Here is a 22,380-nt window from a genome sequence, read left to right as displayed (position 1 = left end):
TAGGTCATCACAGAGCCCTGAGCTGAGCTCCCTGTGCTATACAGCAGGTTCCCACTAGCTATCTATTTTACACATGGTAGTGTATTTATGTCAAACCTAATCTCCCAATTCATCCCAGCCTCCCCTTCCCTCCACTGTGTCCACATGTCTGTTCTCTATGTCTACATCTCTATTCCTGCCCTACAAATAGGTTCATCTGTACCATTCTTCTAGATTCCACATATATGCGTTAATATACAATATTTGTATATTAGGTCCATCCACCTCTCTACAAATGACCCAATTTTGTTCCTTTTTATGGCTGAGTAATATTCCATTTTATATATGTACCCTATCTTCTATATCCATTCATCTGTCATTGGACATTTAGGCTGTTTCCATGTCCTGGCTATTGTAAATAGTGCTGCAGTGAACACTGGGGTACATGTGTCCTTTTGAATTATAGTCTTATCAGGGTATATGCCCAGTAGTGGGATTGCTGGGTCATATGGTAGTTCTATTTTTAGTTTTTTAAGGAACCTCCGTACTGTTCTCCATAGTGGCTGTATCAATTTACATTCCCACCAACAGTGCAAGAGGGTTCCCTTTTCTCCACACCCTCTCCAGCATACAGTTTTGAATGAGTTTTTTCCCCTCATATTCTTGGTCAAATCTGCTAATACAATACATACCCTACAGATAATCTGTTTGTACCAGCAGCATAACCTTTCTAGTCAGATATTCTCCTGGTTATGGTCTGTTGAATACTCCAGGTCTATCATCAAGTTGAACCTGCCCTCTTTGGCTGGAGTACACTCTCAGGGGTCCGCCATTACCCAGATCCCACATGATGCCTTCTGGCCAGTCCTCTTCTACTATTTCCTTATATGATTCCATGACTCCTAATAGCAAGAACATCTCATGGCCAAGACAAGATGCTCTTTTTGACCCCAGTGTAGTTCTACTGGTTCTCCTAGACAGCACTGTACCAGGGTCAAAGGGAATAAGCCAGTATACTGGATTCTGTCCTGTTGAAAAGGAGCGAGAGGGAGAAGAGGGAGAGAGAGAATCTTGTAAACAGCCTGCACTTCTCTCACAACTCTGCCCATGCTTGGCTTTAACAAGAGCTGTACCAGGGACAAAGAGGTGCGTTCTTGGTTCTTGTTCCCTTTGGGTGTTATGCTGGTTCATCCATGATCAACATTAATTTTTAAGAATATAATTCAAGTTTGAAAAACTGCTCTTAATTCAGGAAAGAGTAAATTCTATCTGTAGTGCTTTTAAAATTCATCTTATTACTCTTTTATTTTTTATAATTGAATGATTTTTAATAAACGTATAAAGGTGCGTATCCATCACCACAATCCAGTTTTAGCACATTTCCATCATCCCTGAAAGGTTTCTTGTGCCTGTGTCTGCAGTCAGTCCTGCTCCCCATCTGCATCAGTTTTGTTTGTTTTTGTTTTTGTTTTTTTGCGGTACGCGGGCCTCTCACCATAGTGGCCTCTCCCACCACAGAGCACAGGCTCCGGACGCGCAGGCTCAGCGGCCATGGCTCACGGGCCCGGCCGCTCTGCGGCATGTGGGATCTTCCCAGACCGGGGCACGAACCCGTGTGCCCTGCAGCGGCAGGCGGACTCTCAACCACTACGCGCCACCAGGGAAGCCCCATCTGCATCAGTTTTGAGAGCAAAAGCAATATACACGTGTTGAATATTCAAGATTACTGCTGTGAAAACAACGTGTGCTTGAGGCCCCTGAAAAAAATGATCCTCTGTAGTAATGAGATCTGTTTAGTCTTTAAATTTTGTAAATTGTAATTGTTTGGTCAAGGGCAGTCTTTATTGATACTGACAACCAGGACAGAATTTCTGACTGTCACTCTGTATTTAGTTAAAACAGGCATAACATCTGTTGTGTGTACCTGCTGACATGGCTGTCTGCCTGCCAAAAAGAAGAGTCTCAGTTTTGGCTGCACGTTTTGATGCCCTGGTGTGGGGTGTTTTCTTACACCAACAACAAATTCTCTGATTTCCTGGACACCAACTGTGTGTTCAACAATTCAATTCAATTTTGACACCAACTACCCAGAGTTCAAAGCTTAAGGACTCGGTCCCACAAGGCTGCTCCCCTACCCCCGCCCCTTCAGATGCTAGTCACAAGTCCTGGAACTCCTGTATTTTTGACTGACTGGCTATAAATCAAGCGTTCCCACAAGCCTCTCCTCAGGTTTGATAATTTGCCAGAACAGCTCAGAGGACTCAGGAACACACTTCAGTTACTTTTACTAGTTCATTATAAAGGATATTGTAAAGGATACAAATCAACAACCAGATGTAGAGGTACATAGGATGAGGTCCAAAAGGGTCCCAAGTGCAGGAGCTTCTGTCCCATGGAGTTGGGATACACCACCCTCCCAGCACATGGATACATTTACCAACCTGGAAGCTCTCTGAACCTCATCATTTAGGGTTTTTTTATGAAGATCTCATTACATAGACAAGGTTAATTAAATCACTTGCCACTGGTGATTAATCCAGTCTCCAGCCCCTCCTCTCTCTCTGGAGGTTGGGGGTGAGGCTGAAAGGTCCAAGCTTCTAACGATGGCTTGATTTTTCTGGTGACCAGCTTCCATCCTGAAGCTGTATAGGGACTACCAAGACCTGCCTCATTAGAACAAAAGATGCGCCTATCAACTTTATCGCTCAGGGAATTCCAAGAGTTTTAGAAGCTCTGTGCCAGGAACTGGGGACAAAGATCATACCTGGGGACCATTTTAAAAAGTCCCAGTTCCTGGGCTCTATCTCTAGTTTTTTTTTTTTTTTTTTGCAGTATGCGAGCCTCTCACTGTTGTGGCCTCTCCCGTTGCAGAGCACAGGCTCTGGACGCGCAGGCTCAGCGGCCATGACTCACGGGCCCAGCCACTCCACGGCACATGGGATCTTCCCGGACCAGGGCACGAACCCGTGTCCCCTGCACTGGCAGGCGGACTCTCAACCACTGCGCCACCAGGGAAGCCCTATATCTAGTTTTTGATCTAGTTGATCTTGGTAGGGTCTCGGTATGGATAATTTACAAAGTGCTCTAAGCAAGTCTAAAGTGCAGCTGAAGTTGATAATCACTGTAAAATATCTGTTGATCACCTTTTATACACTTAGCAGGGGCTATACTGGACTTTATGGCAATTACAAAGGAAAAAAAAAACTTACTCCAATTCCTCAAGGGATTTATAATAGGGTCTAGGATCAGACAAATGGGTGCATACATTATAAAACTAAGAAATATGATAAGAAGATTTATTATTCTACTAAGATATAATAACGAATCAATTGCTTTTGGCTGGAGGGATTGAAGAAGGCTCTACAAACGTGGGGGCCTGTGGGCTAGGTTTTGAAAAATGAGTCAAACTGTTGTAGGTAGAGACTGTGAAATAGGCATTGCAGTTCCAGTATATTACTTATCCTCAAATTTCACAGACAAATCTGCTCTCTTGTAATGTTAACCTGGAAAGAAAAATAACTGTTTCATTGAAAAATCCAGTTATACATGTATGTTTAGCAAAGATTCTTTATTCCTCACTTATTCTACAAAGAATTTGAGGTAGGCAAATAATTCAAGGAATTTATTCAAAAATCACTGAGGACCAAAATAAATATATCTCATGGTCTGGTATTCACCACTCTGGTTTATGACATGTGTACTTAGTATACATTTGTACAATAAAGCTTGACCCATTTCATATGAACTGCCAACCCAAGGTCTGGGAAAGAGAGTGTGATAAGATAGATTTGTGGAATAACACCTATCCTGATCTCAGTGGAGAGTGTTTGGATCTCAAGCCAAGTCTGTGCCTTCTAAATCTGCCATGAAATGGTATAATTATATCCTAAAGGAGAGTTAAAGTTTTATAACACCTGGTCTCCATTAGAGAGTCATAGAGAAAACACAGTCCATGTGGTGCTTGTCATGGAGGTGTGAATTTCCACGCTCAAGGGTCATGGCACTGAGATGACCAGTGGGGCGGCTCAAGGTAGCTCCATGCTATCAACAGTTCTGGTGTTCATCGTCCCATTTAAAGAGTCCGTGTGGTTCCGTCCATTCATTTGTTGTTTATTTCTGTGATTCTAATGACTAGTATATGTCATCCTCACTGATAAGAACTTATGTAAAGTGAGAAGTGACAATTACATATGAAAATACATCCCTCTAATGGAATCTTCCAATTGAAGATTGGAAGATTGGACCACTTAAAATATGTTTCGCTCAATATATGTATGTCTTTGAAGTCCTACCTTCTTGTGAGAATTGCACTCTAAATTTGGCAATTACTTTAGAGATTTTTGTTCTAAAAAAGTCACATAGAGAATATTAAAATCAAATGGGAATTTCTGGTTCAGCCAAGATGGAGTAGCCCTGTTACTCCAAGATCCTCCTTACAACTAAAATCCTTGGGCATCATACAACAAAAAGCATAGGAAGGCTCTGAAAGATGAAGAAAGCAGACTGCATATGGATGTTGGGTCTTGAGGAATGACAAAGTGGTGAGTTCCCTGAAGTTCTTTATTGTCTCCCATATATCCTTTACAGGGGGCTTCAGAAGCCAATAGGGATTGACTAAAAAAGCTCCAAAAAAGGCGTCCTGTCCTAGCCAAAAAAACAGGAAATGAGTGGACAAAAACAGAAAAGCTTTTTGGCAATACACGCCATACTCCTATCAAACACCAAGGGAAAAACCTGCACCATCACCCCCTATGAGGTTTCAGTAGACCTTCCACCCTATACCCCAGCTCTGGAGAAGCAGGCAGTGCTCTGATTCCTCTGCCTGGTGGTGTTGATGGGTAGGAAGTTGCACTTCTATTCCCCACCTGGAAAATACAGGCAGTGCTCCAATTTCCCCTACCAGTAGTGCCAGCAGTGAGCTAGGCCTCCGTACCTGCCCAGTAACAATGGGATTGAACAAGGCTAGTTGATACTCCTGTTCCCCCTACCTGTGGTGTCTCATGGAGTGCAGTAGGTAACTGAGCCCCCACCTCTACCCAGATTTCATGAGGGTTTGAGGAAGGACTAGTGGCACTCTGTGTCCTCCCCTCCTCTCCCATGGTGGCAGTGGGCCCATGGGGGTGGTAATCTTCCATCCAACTCAAGACAATGAGGCAGTGCAGATTGGTGCCCAACCTTTGCCAGCACCTAGGGGAGAGCTGAATACACACCCCACCCATCTGCAACTAGGCATTATGAGTAAATGCCCCACTTTTGCTGGTATTGTGTTGGTGGGGCCCAGCAGGAAGCTTAACATACACACCTACCTGGCCTTCACTATATACTACAATGGGGGCACTCGTGAAAACGAAGATTAAATAGGATCCAGAATCTGGATAATATAACATCTCAAATATTTCAGAGACTATAGAAAATCACTAATCACATCAAGAACCATGAAGATCATAACATGAATGAGAAAAGACACTGTAAATACACCAAAACCAAGAAGAATGAGATATTGGAATTATCTGACAAGGACTTTAAAGGAGCCATCATAAACATGTTTTGACAAGTAATTATGAGTTATCTTGGAACAAATGAAAACAAGAAAATAACCAAAGAAACAGAAATTGTAAAAAAAGAACCAAATGATAACTACAAAACTGAAAAATGTTAAGAACTAAAATAAAAGCTTGCTGGTTGGGTTCAGTAGTAGGGTGGAGATGACAGAGGACAGAAGCAATGAGCCTGAGAACAGATTAATAGAATTTATCTATTCTGAACAACAGAAAGAAAATAAAATGAAAAAATTAACTGAATCTTGGGGGACCTGTGGGACAATAACAAAGGAGGTAACATTTTATCTTCAGATCTCAGAAAGAAAGGAGAAAGAGCATGCTACTGAAAAAGTATTCAATTAAATAGTAACTGAAAATTCCATAGATTTGACAAATGACATAAACTACAGATTTAAGAAGTTGAGTGAACCCTGAATAGGATAAATCTAATGAAATCCATGCCAAGAAACATAATTCAAGTTTCAAAAACTAAAGACAAGGAAAAAATTGTGAAAGCAGCCACAGAAGAAGTGGTACATCATTTTCAAGTACTAAAAGGACTGTCAACTATGATTTCTATATCCAGTGAAACTATCCTTTAACTTGAAGGGGAAATAAAGCATTCTCAGACAAAAGAAAACTAGGAGAATCTGTTGCTAGGAAACCTACCCTTAAAGAATGGCTAAGGAGGAAATATGGATAAAGAAAGGAAATAAGAACAGAAGGTTTTGCAAATTCAGAAAGAAGAGAACACTGAAATGGATAAAAATACGGGTAAATATAATTGAATATCTTCTCACGAGTTTCTTAACTCATATTTCATTGCAGAAAGAAAAGGTATAACACCATATGGTGTGGTGCTCAATATAGATAAAGGATATACATAAAACAATTATGCTTTAAAAGTGAGGAGGGTAAAGGAACCTAAATTGAAGTAGGGTTCCTATTCTTCACTTGAAGTTGTAAAACAATGATACTAACAGATTGTGATAACTATGTCTCTATACTGTAATAATTAAAGCAACCATTAAGAAAACTATAGAAAGTGATGTTACTTACAAGCACTATAAATAAATCAATATGGAATCCTAAAAATATTCAAATAACCCACAATAAGATACAAAAAAACAAAAAAGAGACAGAGGAATGAGAAACACAGGAAGCAGGAAACAAATAATAAAATGATAGACTTAAGCCCTAATATACCAATAATTATCTTAAATGTAAATGGTCTAAATATACCTGCCAGGAGGTAAAGATTGGCAGAGTGGGTAAAGGAAAAAAAACATGACAACTATATGCTGTCTACAAGAAATTCACTTCAAATTCAATGATATAGAAAGGTTAAAAATAAAGTGATAGAAAAGATATACCATGTAAACAGTTACCAAAAAAATCCCCCCAAAACCCAAAAGTGGCTATATAAATATTAAATAAAATATAATTCACAGTAAAGAAAAACTAGTAGAGACAAAGAGGGATCAATCCACTGCGAAGACATAATGATCCTAAATGTGTACATATCAAACAAAAGATCTTCAAACTATATGAACCCCAAACTGGTAGAGCTGAAAGGAGAAACAGACAAATGCACAATTATAGCTGGAGACTTCAACACCCCTTTCTCTGCAACTGATGGGACTACTAGACAGAATATCCCCAAAGCTATATAAAATCTGAACAACAGAATCAGTCAACAGGATCTAATCAAAACATGTGTAGAACATTCTACCACAAAATAACAGAACACACTTTTAAAAACAGTGCCAATGGTACTCTCCCCAAGATAGACCATATCCTGTGCCATAAAACAAGCCTCAACAAATTTAAAAAAATTGAAATCACATAGAGCATGCTCTTTGACCACAATGGAATCAAACTAGAAATCAAAAACAAAGAGAGTAACAACAAAAAAACTTCAAACATTTGAAAATTAAACATTGCACTTCTACATAAGTCATGGTCAAAGAACAGGTTTTATTATTCTGATGCCAAAACCAGATAAAGACAGTACAAAAAGAGAAAATTACAGACCAATATTTCTTATGAATTTATATGCAAAATCTTCAAAAAATTTAGCAAATCAAATCCAACAATATATAAAGAGTATTATATGTGCTATGACCAAGTGGGATTTAATCCAAGTACGGAAGTCTGGTTGAAAATTCAAAAATCAATCAATGTAAATAATATACTATACCAAGAGGCTAAAGAAGGAAAAAAATCACATGATCATATCCATTAATATAGAAAAAGCACTTGCCAAAGTCTAACACCCATTTATGATTAAAAAATCTTAGCAGAGTAGGAATAGAGGGAAACTTGCTCAAGAACATCTACAAAAAATACAATACCTAATATCATACACAATAGTGAAAGATGGAATGCTGTCCTAAGATTGGGAACAAAGCAAGGATGTCCACTCTTACTACTCTTATTTAACATAGTACTGAGAGTCCTACTCACTGCAATAGTCAAGGAAAATAAGTAAAGGGCAAATCAACTGTAAAGGAAGAAATAAAACTGTTCCTATTTGCAGATGATACAATTATGAAAATAGAAAATTTCAAACCGTCTGCCTTAAAAACTCATAGTACTAATGAGTTCAGCAAGGTCACAGTATACAAAATCAATATCTCATTTCTACATAACTAACAATGAACATGTGGAAACTGAAATTAAGAACACAGTATCATTAAAATCATTCCTAAGAAAATAAAATACTTAGATAAACTTAACAAAATATGTAGAGGATCTGTTCAATGAAAATTTTAAATGCTGATAAAAGAAATTAAAGTAACCTAAATAAATCAAGAGATACACCATGTTCATGAATTGGAAGATTCAACATAGTTAGAATATAAATTGTCTCCAAATTCATCTACTGGTTTATTGCAATTCGTATCCGGTTCCCATCAATGTTTTTATAATAAGACAAGCTTATTTTAAAATTTGTATGGAATAGTGAAGGTTTTAGACTAGCTAAAACAATCTTGAAAAAAAATAATAAAGTGGGAGGAACCATTCTTTCCAAAATTAGAGCCTAGTATATAGTGGGAAAAATAGCCAATACAATTGTATGATATATTATATAGCTACAATAACCAAGAGTGTGTGGTATTAGTGGAGGAATAAACATATAGGTCAGTGGCACAGAAGAGAGAACATAGAAATAAACAAATATGGCCAATAGATTTTTTTCCCCCAGTTTATTTTTGACAAATGTGCAAAAACAATTTAATAGAGGAAGGACAGCCTTTTCAACAAATGGTGCTGGAGCAAAAAAAAAATCTTGATCTAAATCTCAAAACCTATTCAAAATTGGCTCAAAAAATGAATCACAGACTTAAATATAAAATGTAAAACTATAAACTTTTTAGAAAAAAATGGAGAATGTCTTCAGGATCTAGGACTATGCAAAGAATTCATAGACTTGACACTAAAAGTACAATCCATAAAAGAAAAAAAAATCAGTCCTCTTCAAAATTAAAAATGTTTGCTCTGCAAAAGACCACATTAAGAAGATGAAAAGACAAGATATGGACTGGAAGAAAATATTTACAAACCACATATTTGATGAAAAATAGGATCTAGAATATATTAAAACCTGTCAAAACTAAATATTAAAAATCAAATAACCCAATTAGAAAATGAGAATTCACTGAAGAGGATACGTAAATGGCAAATAAACACACACAAAAATACTCAACATCATTAATCTTTATGGAAATGCAAGTTAAAATCACAAGGAGATACCACTACACATTTATCAAAATGGCTAAAATAAAAAATAGTGACAACACCAAATGCTGATGAGGATGCAAAGAAACTGGATCACACACTTTGTTGGTGGGAATGTAAAATGTTACAGCTACTCTGGAAAATAGTTTGGTAGTTTCTTAAAAAACTAAATGTGCAACTACCATATAACCTGGCAACTGCAATCTTGGGGATTTAACTCTGAGAGATGAAAACTTATGTTCACACTAAACACCTGTGTACAAATATTCATAATAGTTTTATTTTATAATAATAGTTTTATAATAGTTTTATTTGTAATAGCCCCAAACTGGAAACAACCCAGATGTCTTTCAGTTGGTGAGTGGTTAAACAAACTGGTACATCCATTGCATGTAGTTAATAGTGTGTGGTATTAGTGGAGGGGTAGATCAATAGGACAGGCTAGCATGTGATACTATGCAGTAAAAAAAAGGGGGAACAAATTATTGATATAAGCAACAATGTAGATGAACCTTTAGGTAGTTATTCTGGATGAAAAAAAGCCAATCACTATAGGTTCCATACTGTATAATTCCATTTATATAACATTCTTGAAATGACAAAATTATGGAAATGGAGAACAGGTGAGTGATTGCTGGGAATCAGGGGCCAAGGGAGATGGAGAGGGTTGGGTGTGGCTATACAAGGGCAAGAAGAGGGATCCTTGTGGTGATAGAGCTGTACTCTATCCTGGCTGTACCAATGTTGATATCCTGGTTGTGACAATGTATCATAGTTTTGTAAGATATTACCGTTGGAGGAAACTGCTAATAGAGAATTACTGGTATAGAAAATCTGGTATAGAGAATTTCTCTGTATTATTTCTTACAACTGTGAATCTACAATTATCTCAAATTAAAATATTTAATTAAAAATAATCAAATGGAAGTGAGAGAAGGATTAGCATTTATTGAGCACCTACTATGTGGCAGCCATTTAACTGAATGCTTTTCACATATTATAGCATAGATCCCCACAATATCTCTTTGAGCTATGTATGATTATCCTAATTTATAGATGGGAAATACCAACGGTTTAGAGATGAGAATCAAATTGAATGAGGAAACATAATTGATAGAGGCAGAGCTAGAATTTCAACTCTGATAAACTGAAAAAAGCTGGAAGACAGATGAATGTGATCAATTATTTCATTTACTTAATTCCACATTGCCCTGATTTTTGCTTATCGGGTATTTTAAATACTCTCAGTGGTGTTCCTTTAAGATCTAGACTTATCACAAAGCAGAATTTGCTATAAATGGATCTGAGAATAACCATGTCAAAGACAAAGATGAATTTATTTTTGTTTCTTTATACCTTCTCTCCCTCTCCCCAACTCCGACCGACATCACCAGGGTGGGAGGAGGTTGGCAGTAATTGCTAAGCAAGTCAGTGCCACCACCTGAGAAAGCTGTTCACTCATCTTTCTAAACAAGGAGAGCTTGCTGTGGTGAGAAGTTGAGTTCTCTTTCTGCTACCAGCGTGCTTTTGTAGAATTAAACGTTTTTGGTAAGAAATTCTTTCTCTTTTCTTGTTTCATATGATGTCCCGACTGTTAGAGTTCCTTTGTGCCACCTGTTCTGTCAAATGATTTTAAATATCAGGAAATTAAATTCTGAACATCCCTTAAACAGAAAACTGCATGCATTTTGGAACATCTCCATCAGCCAAAGCATTGAATTGTTTTGGTAGATAATTCAAGGCTGACTCCCATTTACTTGTTTAACACTCAACCCTCTTGAAGAAGAGGACTTGTTATGCATTTCCAAAATTAACAGAGTACCAAAGGGACAAGGAAAAGCCCAGGAAAGGTGTGTGTAGAAGGGCAATTCAGGAAAACATAACAACGATAGCAGCAGCCACAGCAACAACAAACCTATTGTTTCAGGGCCCTTCTTTAATTCAACTTTCTTGGTTTCTCGGTCAAGTAAAAACATTGAGATTCTCACGTTTTTTTTTTTTTTTAAAGATGACAAATGTAGGGTTTTATTGAATCACCTCAGTTTCTCCAAGGCTTCGGGAAGCTGATGACAATAGTCATGCAGAAAGTCCACACAGTTTACTGGCCACTTTTATTAAGAAGAGCACTTCGTAGTTGGAGTATCAGTGACATGCGCCTTGGAGGGCGGCCACACACTCAGAGAGCTCACACTGTTTTATGTCATAGACCACAGCATCAGTACACCCAGGGAATTCCATGCCTACTCTTCTGTCCCTGAGTTTGTTAGGGAAGTAGCCTTCCACAGAACCCTGATTTCAGATAGAGCCAGTACTTTCTGCTGTCCCCTCACAACTCCTGAGGTGAGCAATGCATATGCATTCCCAGGGGCCAATTCTTATCAGACAGCTTGACTGGAGAAGTCTTCTGGCTTAGGAACTCTATGCCTGGAAAGTTGATGCTCTAGGCACAAGTTATATCTTTAAAAAGTCTGCTAATGCTCAATCTCTCTCCTCTCTGTCTCTGTCTCTCTCTCCCTTCCCTCCTTCTCTTTCTTTCCCCTCTCACCCACCTCCTGGCTTTTCATAACCCCTTGCCTTTTCAAGCCCTGAAAAATCTTCAGCTAGTGGACATTTAAATTAGTGGTCTCCAAGGTGAGATGTGGTTACTTCAGGGCTATGAAAGTCATTATATTGGGGGATAGGAAGAAAATACATGAAGGTATATTTGTCTGTAGTACATCACATCCTTTTATGTTCCTTTTTTGTAAATGTTGCATAAAGTTTAGTAGTTCATAATCATGCATATAATTTATAAATAAATGTTCATATTTTTGTATGTATTCTCAATAGATATTTTATTAATCAAGAAGCAAACACCAAAAATGTGGAGCCCACCCACCTAAACCATGCTTGGCATATGACTGCCTATCTTTTTACGGAAAAAGATTTTTACAACTTTTAGCATGGACTCATCTAAACATTTTATCACTGTCGGTGACAATGCATTCATTCACTTCAATCACTTAAAAATTATTGTAGCACATAACCATTAGGCTAGAAGCTAGGTAAATGGCTTTGGCTTGGAATTATTTTTCTTCCCCATGAGAAAGCTTTTTCCCTGAAAGAATCTTTGGGAGCAAAATGATTTGTCTACCAGAACCTTAAGCTCATTTGTCCTTTCCTGAACGCAAAAGAACAATTCAACCTTCTCATGAAAACAAAACAAAAAAATCTGTGAAATGGTGACCATAATATTTAACCTGCAAGGCTGCATAAGATAATGCTCGTTAACGTAGCAGGTTGTTAACTGGAACAGTTTTTAAAACTCCAGACATTGTTTGAGTCTCAGGAGCAGTAATTCCCTTCTCCAGTCTATGCTAAATATTTTCATTTTCTTCCATATTTCCTCAAAATACATTTGATTCATTTATGATTCGGTGACTGAAAATGGATGCCCCACTTTGCTGAAGCCACGGTGGAGGTAAAATCCCTTCCCAGCCAAATACCTCAAACCTCAGTTAGTGCATCTGGGAAATCTGAATGTGTCCTGCATTTTCTTTCTGTAGCAGCATTTCATTGCTGACTCACACTTATCTCAGGGTCAGTTATGCATCCTAAGTGTTTCCCCACTATATTTGTGCTTAGCCACCCTGTATTTGTGCTACTGGATTTGTGTTCTTGGGAAGATGACCTGGCGTTTGCCATATTGCGTTTCAGCTTTGTTGATGAAATCATTTTCTAATCTTTCAAGAACACTTTCTATTTTCCTCACCCTAGAATTCTGGTAACCCCATCTTATTTAATATTATGTACAAATTTGATGAATATATTTGTAAGTTTTTCATAGAGGTGATAAAAAAAGACATGTTCCCTACCAGAAAGTGTTTGCTAGAGCTTCCAAGGTCAATATCACTAATAACTCCTTTTATCTTCTTTTCTTAGGCTAAAAGAAATGTGCAAAGCAGTGAATAAGTGCAATAATATTGGTAAATACCTGGAACTATGGAAGCATGCAGGTATGGTTCCTAACACAGTCTTGGGAGATCAAGGAAGTCTTCCAAGAACATGTAACATCTACACTGAGACAGGTAAAAAGGGACAAGACAATAGGTAGAAAGATCTGAAGATGAGAGACAGATCATATTTCTTCCAGGTACTGAAAGCAGTTTTATATGACACAGGGGATTCAGGGTACTGGTGAGAGTTGAGGTTGGAGAGATTGGCAGGTCTAGTTCATGAGAGGCCTTGTCAGCCAGAGTAAGGAGTCTGGACTTTGAGGTCACTGGAGAGACACTAAAAGACTTTTCTTTTTTTTTTTTGCGGTATGCAGGCCTCTCACTGTTGTGGCCTCTCCCGCTTCGGAGCACAGGCTCGGGACGTGCAGGCTCAGCGGCCATGGCTTACGGGCCCAGCCGCTCTGCGGCATGTGGGATCTTCCCGGACTGGGGCACGAACCCATGTCCCCTGCATCGGCAGGCGGACTCTCAACCACTGCACCACCAGGGAAGCCCTGAAGGACTATTAAAGCAGGATCCTGACACCCACAGATTGTTTTATAGAAAAATTAAAAATGAATCTCCTTTCAGTGTGAAGAATGGGTTATAGAGACGGCAAGATGTGAAGCAGGGGAATATTACAGCTATCTATATGGATGTCTTATCTTCCCTTCTGGGCTACAAGTACTCTGAAACGGGATATAGTTCTGTTTCCCTTTCATCACCTGGCATAAGCCCTTGAAAATATTTTATTGAGCACATGAAAGAAGATACATCACATCTGTACCTTCTCCCTTGTTGATCATGGCTACCAGTCTATTATAAGAGAAAATTAAACTGCATGCTCTTCACAAGATACCGCTGGTATCAAAGCAGCTTTCATTTTCTAAGTCATTGCTAATTATTCACTTGATGATACACCCTAGTATATTCCTAAGAATGACCGTTCTATTGGCTGGAATATCAGTTAGGGTATGTTGGTTATCAGAAAACACTATTTTCCTTTGGGTGCTTTATCTGTAAAATAAGGATGATAATTTTACCTATATAATGGAATAATTGTGAGGATTAAATTAGTTAATGTGAGGGAAGTGCATAAACTAGTGCCTAGCAGAAAGAAGCACTCAGTAAATGCTGAGTATTGTGTTGTGATTATTATAATTAGTTTAGCTACAGAAAACAGAAGATTCAACCAATACATAAGACTGAGCCTGGGCAGGGCAACAGATGAGCCTTGAGAGGTTGGCCCGGCCATGTCAGGGAGTGCTCATATACTATGATATGGAGCTTGGATGAGACCCTACAAGTAAACCTACCGATGCCATTCAAGCAGACAGAAACATGACTTGACATAACTCTCCTTTTGACTTAAAAACAGCTGTCAGAAAGGGGAGGAGGCAAGAGAAGGGTAGTTTTGGAGCAAAGAGCTGACACTAGAGTGGGTAGAGGACTTTAACTGAGCCCTTTCCAGATCCCCTTGTGTCCCTTTCTACTGTTTCCATGTACCCTTTCCCCAGCTTCTATGTTCTTTAACTTCTAAAAGCCTGCAGTTCTCTTCGAAGGGCTGTCCAAGGGCTGCTGGAGGCCCTGGGTCTGCAGTTGCAGAGCACCAGAAGCGCCTGAGAGTTCACGACCTCCATGGGACTTTGCCAATGGCCGACTGTAGACTGTACAGGCCTAAGGAAGCTTAGCTTCAGAGCCTTCCGTGGAACAAACCCTGAGGTGTCATTTACGCTCAGAGCTCCCCACGGGGTCAGGCTGGGGCTGGGACTTTGCCTGAACTCATACACTTGATTGACTTCTCCTTCCCTTTCCTGCTTTCCTTCTCCCTACTGGTTTCTCCTGGAACTCTTCCACAGTAAATCACCCACACTCAAGTTCTTGTTTCAGGGTCTGCTTCTGCAGAACCTCCTAGACGGGTGCTGGGAGCAAGGAGATGGAGAGTTGGAGAGAGATGTTCAAAGGCCAAGGGCACTAAAGACAACCTCAGTTCCTCTAGTCCTGGACTGAGTCTCTAGCAGTTTCTGGGATGGTTGCTTTGGATAGGTTGAGTTTCCCAGCTCTAGTATGTTCCTCTTTCATGTTGAGGACAGAAGCAACATAGAATGAACCTCATGGAAAGCAAGCAGAAATTCAGCCTTGTTTGGATACCAGGAAGTTGAACTTCAGTTACTCTTATTCTCAAGTTTTGAGATTCCTTGTGGATGAGGGTAGCTGAATCAGCAATCCCTCCCATATTTTCAGTGGCTGGGTTTGACCTGCATAGATCCGAGAGGCTCACTGGTTAAACCACAAAAGGTTTTGATCAGGAAGTCATTTATAAGCTCAACCACCAGTAATCTACTCTGATGACTCCTGGGTGAGTTTTTGGTCCTGTTGAATCATCACTCTCAGTGGTGCCACTAGGAACGTCTACCTCATTAAGAGAACCTTCCATGTTACTACCCCACCTGTCAAGGAGCAGCAGCTCCAGCTTTCATAGTCTGGAAATCAGAGGTGGGGTTAAAGTGTCATGCTTGAAGACTAATAATTTCTTAGTTTTCATAAGCTTTTCATGATGCAATGTGCTTCCATATGGCGGATAGATTGAATTGTGTCCATTTAACAAGTGAGAAAACTGAGGCAAAGAGAGGTCAAGTGAGGTCCTGAGAGCCACAGAAAGGGAAGATGTGGAGCTCAGAGTTGAATCGAACCAGGGTCTCCATATTGTATGCTCTGTGCAGAGGGGGTGGGGCTGGGGAGTGTGGAAGAGACCTTAACAACTTCTCCATTCTCCAGGACCCCGAGCATCCAGGAGCAGCATGTGGAAGTGAGATAAATTATGGCTGTGAGCTCAGACACTCCTGGGTTTCCAGAAATTGCCCAAAGCCCCAAACTGGCTCTATCCGACCCAAATGCTCTCTTTGCATACGTCTAGACTTCCTTGTCAAGGAAGATTTAAAGTGAGTCATTACTGTTGATTCACTGGGCTTAGGTATTTATCTAGTTGAGCTAAAATAAAGATTCTGTTCTGGGAGAAGAGTTTGGACATGTAGAGCTTATAATTCCCACCTTTCTATTTCTGGGTGTGGCTGTGCTTTATGACATTTGGCCATCGTTTGTGATGACCTAGATGGGTGGGATGGGGTGCGGGGGTGGGAGGAAGGTCCAAGAGGGAGGGGATATAGGTATACATATAGCTGATTCACTTCATTGTACAGCAGAAACTAACACAACATTGTAAAGCAATTTTACTCCAGTAAAAAAAAGTTAGGGGCAAGTGTCTATGATGCCAGTGAGCACTGCAGATTTTAGCTGGTGGGGTCCTCACCTGTTGGTGTAGTGGTTGCACCCAGGGGAGGTTTGAGAAAGTGCTGACAATCTAGACTGGAACAGGCTAGGTTAGTTCCAGGATATTTTCTCACCACTGACTGTAAACTAACAAGGGTATAAGATCCCATCTATGTGAGTTTATACCCCATCATGTGTACCACACAAGTGTCTTTTCATACAACCCTGTGTTACCTAGTGTCCTTCTGCGCCTTCCATTAGGTCCCTCCTATTATACACACTCGGGATCTATGCTGTCAAGAGCTAGCACACAGGATGGCATAGAGCAGGACACTCAGGCTGGGTAGCTCTTTCCAGCAATGGTCACTAGTCAGACAGCCGGGGGTCAGGTTAGAGTTTGGTCTGCCCTAGCTTCCCCTTGCCACATTGGAGAGTGGGTAGCTAAGATATATTCCCCTGAACCCCTCCACTCCCAAGGTTAAAAACACACCCACAATGAAACAATATTTGCACAAACATAAGATAATTTTAAAAAAGAGGTAAGCACAGCCACTCAACCACAACACCCCCCCCAATTTATTGCTTTTAGTTCCCACTAGATCATGGCGTGCTGACAGCATGATCAAGTAGGGAAGATGAACACACTGAGTGTCAGCACAGCTGGCTGATTTGCTTTTTAAAAATAACCCAGGGGGCTTCCCTGGTGGTGCAGTCGTTGAGAGTCCGCCTGCCGATGTAGGGGACACGGGTTCGTGCCCCGGTCCGGGAAGATCCCACGTGCCGCGGAGCAGCTGGGCCCGCGAGCCGTGGCCGCTGAGCCTGCGCGTCCGGAGCCTGTGCTCCGCAACGGGAGAGGCCACAACAGTGAGAGGCCCGCGTACCACAAAACAACAACAACAACAACAAAAAACCCCCAGGAGTGGATCAATAAGTGACCAGAGGCTGCATGTTCGCCTTAGTTTCTAAACTTTAAATATTGGTTATTCTTTCCCCTGTGTCCTGAAATTATAAGGAGTCTCCATTACCTCGATATGAGAACAAAATGAGCTCAGTGCTGACACGCTGAAGTGGATGTTCTCTCTCCCCAGCCTGCCCCCGCCCGTCACGGACCCTCCCTCCCCGGCACACCCACACAAGGTGGTCAGAAGCCTTGCAAAAGAACATGCCCATTTAAAGAGTTCAAAAACACCCGCTACACGGGCCCAGGGTGGGTGCACACTAGGCACCAACCTTATGAGACTGCTCACTGGGAAGTGAGTGCAGTCTTAGGTTGCATTCATAGATGCTTAGGGTCCAGGTGACGGAGATGAGAGTGTCACTCAGCTGTGAACTGCTAGAACTATGTCTCAAGAGCTGAGTTCAGATCTGGGTGCCGTATTTTAACCCCGTAGTTTCACTGTCACGCCTTTTCTAAGACATGTTGTTCCCTCACATCCTGTATTGATCGACAGTTGTAGCATGAACTGGGAGGCAAAATAAATTAAAATAATAAAATCTGAGCACTGGAAGTTCTTTGACCTTTAGATTTCCCAGGCCAACAAAAGTGACGTAGGGTTGCTAATCTTATATATTTCCTAGTAAGGATGCTATAATAAACACAGACAAAACTCCACTTACTTCTATCAGCATTTCATTTTAAAGAAAGGCCTTTGAATGCCCTGAATTCAGCCTAAAGAGCAGTCCTTCAACCCAGAGTTTCTCAGATTTTAGAGAGCATCTGAATCACCAGGACAAGAGATGCTGATTTATAAGCTTTGGGGGCCTGAATTCTACATTTCTAACAAGTTCCCAGGTCATGCTGATTCTGCCGGTCTGTGGGAACATTGCTGTAAAGAAAGTAGAATTAGCTTGGTTGGAACTCACCACCTTGTACTTATACTTATTTTGTCCAGAGCCAAGAAACACTTTCTCAAACATGGGTTCAGGTCTGCAGACCCACTGACCAAATGTAACTTTTCACCAGATGCCACATCCTTTCTACTTGCACATCAAAGCATATGCCATCCATGGGTTTGAACAATCCCATCCTCTGTTGCATGGCTTTAATTAAAGGTTTGAAGGTGGATATAATGGTCTCCTTCACTACCCACCTGACATACTCGTTGTTAGTAGCTTAATTCCCTCCAAAGAGGAGAAGTGAAGATAAGGAGGGAAGGCTCTAGAGAGAGGGTAGCAGTGTTTGTCTAGACTAAATGGTGACTAATATAGGTCTTCCTTTAGTGGTTTGCCTGTTTCTGCCGGAGTTTTATTGCCTTGGAAACCACCTAGTCTGCAGAACTGCCTGTGGCTGAGTCCTGCAGCAAGTGCAGTTATCAGCTGAGTTCTCCCTTGATCCACCTTTACTCAGAAGGACACCAGCTCACAGCTCTTCTGGCCCAGGTCCAACTCTAGAAACGCCACCTTCACTTCCATCCAGGAAGTGACCCAGATGAACAGAGAGAGTTATTTATATTCTATCAGACTATCTTATTTGTAAAGCATGCTTACACACATCTTCAAACCTATCCTAGAAAAGTTCTTATTAACTCCATTTTTTAGATGAAGAAACAAATATTTACACCCAGCAAACTTCTTCAGTGTTACCCAGAAAGTTTTCTGTGTCACAGCAGTCATTCTACCGTGGCTGCACCATACACTTATTTTTGAGATTATTCTCATTCAGTTATGTTTCTCTTTCTACCCTTTCCAACACAGAGAGGTGGCAAAGGTCAAACGTGAAGCTAAATAAAGAGAGGAGATTATCTCTACTATTTCTATAATAGGAAAAACACCCTAAATCCCTATAGCGACATCACAGAAAAGCGACCAAATTAATTCAGTGAGGAGATCAGCCACATTGATCGGCTGAAGAGTCAAGTGGACAATACAACTCATTGATTGAATGTTTTACTTTTCAGAGGGTTGTGTAGACATAGCCACAGGCAAGTCTCATCTGAAAGGGTTACCATGGCAACAGCCAATTGGTTTGCTAGTCCAGAGTCCTCTGGTTCCCCAGGCAGTCCTTTTAGAGACTCGGTCAGAGGTCTGCTTGCCTAGGTCAGGATCTGAGCACCTCTCCTTGGAATGGATCACTTTTCTAACAAGTGGGCTTGTCTTTCAGGACAGTCATTTCAAATATTACGTACCTATTGATTCTTTACGTTTACAAATCACTATGCTCCTTTTTTTGGTTAGCAATCCAAGCACTGAAAGAGGACCAATAGAGTTATCACCACCTTACAGGATGTTAAATCCCAGAGAGGGTTAGGTCAGCAAGCTAGATTGGGGCCAAATTGTTTCTCCCAGTTTGAATATTCTCTGAACTGTCTTCCGCATTTACAGGGATAAATCAATGAAGATGCATTAACCTTGAGAATCAACTCAATTAAGAAAGAACAGAGAGGAATTGGAAGAGACATCTTATCAGGACCACACCAAATGGATACCTAGTGAAATCTCAACTGGAGGAAATGAACTCAAAGGAGAGGGAGATGTTAAGAGTACCTAATAGATATATTGCACCTAGCCTTTACTTTGTTCCAGGCACCATTCTAAGTGTTCACACAGACTAACTCAGTTAATCCCTAGTTCAGCCCTAAGAGTCAGGTACCATCCCATTTCACTCAGGTGAAAAACTGAGTCTTGCCCAGGCTAATTTTACCCTAGGGCAACAGGTCTGGGCTCTAAACCAAGTAATTTAACTCTGCAGGATATGCTTAGGTGCTGTGCTAAATGCTTCTCAAAGAAAGAATGTTCTAAACATTCTAACATATTTCTTTATGTTTTAAAGTTTTAAAGTGGAATAAAAAATACAGAAGAACCAAACCAAACCAAATGTATAAACCTGGCTATTTTCTCTTTTCCTTGAAGCTTTTTTCTGTTACAGCGTCACAGTCAAAGCAAATAAAAATTTGTCTACAGCAGCTCTGAAAAATAATATAAAAATTAACTGACTCCTAAAGAGATAACAAAGAGGGTGACTTTCATCACACAATACACAGCAAAACTTGTTCCATTAGTGACTGTTTTTCATGGTCCCATTAGAGCCTTTAGTTTTCATTGTCCCATAATCAACTACTAACAACAGCGATTTTCTCAGTCAGTTTCTTATAAGCTTTCAAGCAATAGACTGGAGTCTGAAAGATGATGAATTCTTCTTATCCTCTGCCACAGACTCTGGGTAACCTTGGAGGAGACACTGGAGAAACAGTAATGAGGCTCCAGCTTCTGAGGGAAACCCTGAACTCAACTAACAAAGAGATCAAGGTGGAGTGATGGCTTTGGCAGGCAACTCACTGCTGAGCTCATTGAAGGCAATAGTTCACGCTTACCAATGTTCACACCTGGGAGCTAAGTTTGCTGCTGCAAGTCTTCGCCCTGGGCTAATGTGACTAGAAATTAAGGTGTAAAAAAGCACGCGTGCCAAAATCAGCTGTTTCTTAGCTGTTGAGCTGAAGCAGCTGAGGGAATCTAAAATACTTCTCAACAGATGTGTAGCGCTGTCTAAAAGTCATAGAATGGTTGAGAGAAGATGGGAAGGCTGGGGCTTGAATTCCGTAAAGGGGGAAGGGAGCTAAGGAAGGAGTTAAGGAAGAAAAGTGTACAGTCTTTCATTTTTGACATCTATTTTTCCATCTCGGATACCAGGAGTTCCAGCACAAAAAAAGCATACATCCAAGCCATCTTACCCAAACCTCTCATGCATGCATCATTTAACCACATACCTATGTATACAATTAAATAACTCACTGTCCAGGCTCATCTACAGTTTTGTCTTCAGGCTTAGCTCTTTGGAGAGCAATGGCATGCAGTCCACAGTTCACATACTCTCTCTTTTTTTTTTAAAGCATCCACATTGTGCCACAGCCAGGTGGAGCGTTGGAAATAGATGTTTTTGTCAAAAAGGAGATCACACTTGAAAGAGAGGGAGAGATCAGTAATTGACTAATTCAAATATGAAATACTCATATTTGAGTGTGCGCAGAGGAATAAAGGTGCCTGCAAATGGATACCGCTAATCTACGGGAAGGCTTCAGGAAGGAGGTGATATATGTGAGTATCTGAATTGGGCCTTCAAACGTGTTAGGACGTTACTAGACAATCAGAAGAGAAATGCACTCGTTAGTAATTGGCTATTGCATGACATTGTATATATTTTGATTTAAAATGCAAAACGTGTACATCTCAGATTTTTAACATCCCATCTGAAATGGTTTTCATCTTTTTGCTTTATTAATGCAAATGCTTTCACAAGAGAAATTTTCTGTCCAGGCCTTGCTGAGTGTTAAATAAAAATAGGATTCCCTTCTTTTGTATGTATGACACACTTCCCTTTCCTTTTATTATCATCGTTTGGATTGATGTGGTCATAAAAGATTTTGAAACCAAGTACTCAAATATATTAGAATTCATACCCCTTCGATCTTCCTTATTTGTTTCCTTTGATAAGGATATTTTTCTGAATAGGTGGAAAAAAGCTAAAATGTCCCCATTTTGCAAGCTAAACACATGAGAACTTTTTTTTTAGACACTCAGTTTGTGTGTGTGTAAATGAAGTTTAATTTTTACAGTTATAACTATGAGGAAGCTGTCCTATGGTAGAGTCATGAAAGTTGGCATGTTTTGGATTCAAGGGAACTTCCTCAGAATGATCCTGAGATTCATCCGGAGTTCAAATCGTTTCAGGTTTATTCTTTAATAAGTTGTGGTTGGTATATACCAGGGCCTTGAATAAAGTATCTGTTGAATGGATTGAGAAAATACTAATTAAAAACAGTGGCCAAATACTGGCAAACATGGTGATAGGACCTCATTTTATCATTAACTCAAACTCATAAGCAAGATATTATTATTAATCCCATTTGATACATGAGAAGACCAAGGCTCTAAGGATTCAG

The sequence above is a fragment of the Lagenorhynchus albirostris genome, chromosome 1 (assembly GCF_949774975.1).
Source record: "Lagenorhynchus albirostris chromosome 1, mLagAlb1.1, whole genome shotgun sequence".
In the NCBI taxonomy this organism is placed as follows: Eukaryota; Metazoa; Chordata; class Mammalia; order Artiodactyla; family Delphinidae; genus Lagenorhynchus; species Lagenorhynchus albirostris.
This window is presented reverse-complemented; position numbering follows the sequence as displayed.